We start from the raw sequence: 4,331 nt of genomic DNA on the forward strand, positions 1-4,331 counted from the left end.
AAATCATCAAAATCACAATTAAAATAGAAAAGAAGACTTTTTAATTACTAAAAAGAAAATAATGATTTTTTAAATCCGAGAGGTTTCTCTTTTTTTACGTAAACGATTACCTGAGGGGTTTTTATACTACAATTAAAACAATTATCATTAACACGTTAAATATCACGCTGATATTACATGACTTATCCAAGACCACCAACATGAATCTGTTATCATGCGATACATATTGTGTCAAAATTCAAAAATATTGACATTTATTCGAATTATGTGTTTCTATTATCTTGACATATCGCCGGTCACCGGTGTCCTCTGACGACATCACCGACAAACTGATTACCAGTCGGTGATTCCCATCGCATTCAATGCGTTAATAATATATTGTTTATTATTATTTTTCGATTTATTAATATTTTACACAAAACATTATGAATATGGATTTAATGACAACTTTTTGACAAAAATAAATAAATAAGTAGAAATGAAATAAATAAACAGAATAAACCCGTCAAATAGCTCATTACAATATTTAAAAAGAATACAGATTTTAATACAATGTTTTTTTGTCGGTTTTCGAATTGTATATTTAAAAGTTCGTAAAGAATAATTATTAAAAAAGAAAAAATATATTAAACAATATCCATAAACAATATTTTACAATTTACATTTGTTTGCCGTTAAGATGTGAAAACAACCCAATTGGCTATTCCTGTGTTAATTATAACACGAAAATGACTAAAATGACATTTTGATCTTGTTAAGAATATTTTTCTTTTTGCCGATATTATTTGATTAATCAATAATTTTCTGTCAAGTTAAAAAATAGTTTTCCCCTTTTTCTGAGAAAATTAATTTTTTAAGTTGTGAAATTGTAATAACGATATAGGTGTGATGTCAAAAAGACATTTTATTTAAAATAAAAAAAATTTATATTTCGATTTGGACATTGTGTTTTACAGAGTGTTTCATAAATGTATACACTGAAAAAAATATAGTCAATTTTAATAAATATTTAGTTGAATACTGCCAACTAAGTATTTATTAAATATAAAGATATATTTATTTGATACAAGAAATGTTAATTTGATTTAACAATCTTTTTTTTTTATTAAACAAATATTTACTTACTGTAAGTAAATGTTTAGTTGGCAGTATTGAACTAAATATTTATTAAAATTAACTGTATTTTTTTCTCAGTGTATCAATACTTTAGGACGCAAATCTACACACTAAATTAAATAAAAAATGTGAACCTATATCCTATATATATCTTAGTTTTCAAGTTATGAATGATTAAAGAAAATATATGTCGAAGTATTCACTTCGTGCGTTAACACATGTTATTGTACAGCTTAGCATGCACGTTTCACGTTCTTTGATGTTTATAAACAATACCTATTAGTACAGATCGGACAGAATTTCAGGCAGTCAGTATCTTACGCTCGCAAGTTACTGTTCTGGTGCTCCTAGCTATCAAGCAAAACTTGTGATTTATGTACGATGGTGCTCTGCCACATTTTCATCTCGAAAGAAAAACATTTCTAAACAACGCCTTCATAAACCGAGCAGAGCGAGGCGGATCCATTCAATAGCATATGTTGCACGAGAAAAATACTTCGAACATTTTCTTCAATCATTCAACTTTAAAATTAAAGTATGTAGGTCATACGTTCACCTAACGTTTCTTATTTATTTTAGTATATAGATTTACCTCTTAAAATATTGATATTATTTATAAAACGCACTGTATATAGACATTACTTATATCTATCGTTCTCTTACTTTACAACTTAAAAAATTAATTTTCTCAAAAAAGGGGAAATATATTCATAGGGAGGGGGGAGGATAATATATACATAAAAACATTAAAGATTGAGTTGATAAAATTATCGCTTACATTCAAACGCGAACATATCATCGTCTTTATCAATTACGTATCTACATTTTTAACGAGTAACTTTGATGAATTGCATGCATTTTAATTTGTGTGTACACGCACAAGTACGCCATCTTGAATGATACATCATCTGTGAAGTATAACCATCTGCTGCTGCATTTAATGCAACACCGATTCGTTTGCGTTTTCCTTATCTACAGGACAGGCTTATCACTTGATTTTCCACGTACAGAGCGGTTTATTTTCTTGTACCGATAAATTCTCATTTAATATATCGCTCATCGCTAAATATCACGTACGATTTATAACTTAAGTTCGAATGCGCATTTTAAAATTTATTCTACCCTTTCATGTAAAAAAAGATTATATTCCAGTTTCGCTTTATAATGTACTGCACACGCGGTGCGTAATTGAATATGAATAGTTAGGGTTGGGTAGTAACTAGTTAAAATGTTAAAAAAAAAAGTTAAAAAGTTAATAACTTTTAACTCAACTTAGTTAATTTTAAATGCATTAATTTTTAACTTAATTTAGTTACTTTTAAACTTTAATTGATCAACTTTTTTTAAATTAAAAATTTTTCTTTTTCAATATTAAAAATTTTTCTATCTCTCTTAATGCTAATATTTTCTTTTCTATGAAGTCTTAAACATTAGAGAATTAATTTAGAAAAAGTTCAATGATTTTATGATAAGAGATCTATAATAAGAGTTACATCATACGGTAGTTAATTTTTTTTATTGACTCGACAGGTTTTGTTAATTCCCGCTTATATTTGAATCACACGAATTTTAGGTATTATAAATGTTATATTTCAGCAACATAAATTTGAAATGAATCTTAGATGAAAAGCCTTATTGTCGAACAGTATTGCACATCCACCCATTTTCTACATTTTTACGTATATTTTTTTGTAACAAATATCTAGTCGATGCAGTCGTAAACATGCATGAGCAGTCATTTCAGAAGTTTAAGAAAGTTAGATAATGATTAAAGAAAGAGAAATAATGCAAACATATATCCTTCTCTCTTACAAGATTTTGACAAAAACGCCTTATGGTGTAACTCTTATATATAAGTAACTATACATGTGAATATAAAATTAAATTTATCTAATAATCTATATTTGTAAGTGTATATTTAAAGTAATCTCATTTTTAAAAAAATTAGGACATTCTGATATCAAAAATAATTTTTTTCAAAATTAATTTTTTTTAAAACTTAAGTTAATTCAATCTTAACTTAACTTTTATTAAGTTAATTCTTTATTCCTTCAACTTTTAACTTAATGTCATTAACTTTATAAGCCATTAACTTTAACTTAATTTAGTTAAAAAAAAAAACATTAACTTGCCCAATCCTGTGAATAATACATTCCGACCACAGGCAACTCTAACCCGAGCAAATGTCAAACAGAGAAACCGAGCGCGTTCGCTGGTTTCCTATTTCCAGCGAGATCAAACATTCGTGGATCAGGACGCGGCGAAAGGGGAAAAGAGAATATTATTCGGAGAACGATGTACACCAAACGGTAACATCTCCTCGTTCTTTGAGGAATCGCCGAGGCGGCTCTAAAAAGGGATTCGCCGCGACGGATCTTTTTCATCCCGCGGGGGACACATTAAAAGCGAATCTTCCTTTTTGCCTCCATGATTTCTAAATGACACCACCTATTGCCGGGAGAGAGCTCGCTCGTGCTTTATGCCATCGTAAAAACCTGGGACGCCGAATATTCGGCAATTTTTCTTAGGAAAATATATACGCGCGACGAAAATACCTCCCACTTCGCGCTTCAAGTGACTCGAGGAGAAGATTGCTTCGCGTTTTGCACGGCTAATTCTCGCGCGTCTCTGTAGGGAGAAAAAAAAAAGGAAGTACTGGGGGATTCATGACTAAAGGAATTTGGAAGACGAAACAGTGAGACGGGGACTTGTTGTTCGCTCGAGTCATTAACCGAATTTTCAAAGGTTCGCATTCAGGAAGGAGGAAAATACGGAACGCACACGCGCTCTCTCATTAGTGATGTTCGTCAGTCATCTCTCCGGGCACTCGAGAGGCATCTTTTCCTAAAGCGATTCTCCTTGCTTCATTTTCTAAGGACTATTCTCGCTTCCCTCATTATGTTCTGTTCGCCACGGGCAAAACGAGCACGGTGATACGTGGAAGAGAATAGCTCTGCGGGGAACGACGACCTTACGCGCTAAAATGTCGCTACGGTATAATGTACTTAAAGAGTTCATATATTATTAGAGTAAATTATATATTATTAGTCTTTTTCTACCTTTTTAAACATTCTTACGTATAAAAAAATTTTTAAACTTCACTATTCGCGCATCTCAATATATTTATTATCTTATTTATATGATATACTGTTTAAATTTAATTAAAAATTTTTTAATCTGCAATTTAATATTTTTCTTTAACAATATAAATAAAT

The 4,331-nt window shown here is 30.1% G+C and overlaps 1 protein-coding gene across 3 annotated transcripts in view; it reads left to right on the forward strand.

Annotated features, from left to right (window-relative positions):
- The first annotated feature begins 1,442 nt into the window (after positions 1-1,442).
- LOC108754260 (nicotinate phosphoribosyltransferase-like) overlaps positions 1,443-4,331 on the forward strand; it is a 26,859-nt gene continuing 23,970 nt past the window's right edge. For all 3 annotated transcript variants that reach the window (XM_018496455.1, XM_018496456.1, XM_018496457.1), the window contains exon 1: positions 1,443-1,651. The gene's annotated coding sequence lies outside the window, so the exon portion shown is untranslated. The remainder of the gene's footprint in view (positions 1,652-4,331) is intronic.

The sequence above is a fragment of the Trachymyrmex septentrionalis genome, unplaced genomic scaffold (genome assembly GCF_001594115.1).
Source record: "Trachymyrmex septentrionalis isolate Tsep2-gDNA-1 unplaced genomic scaffold, Tsep1.0 scaffold78, whole genome shotgun sequence".
Classification (NCBI taxonomy): domain Eukaryota; kingdom Metazoa; phylum Arthropoda; class Insecta; order Hymenoptera; family Formicidae; genus Trachymyrmex; species Trachymyrmex septentrionalis.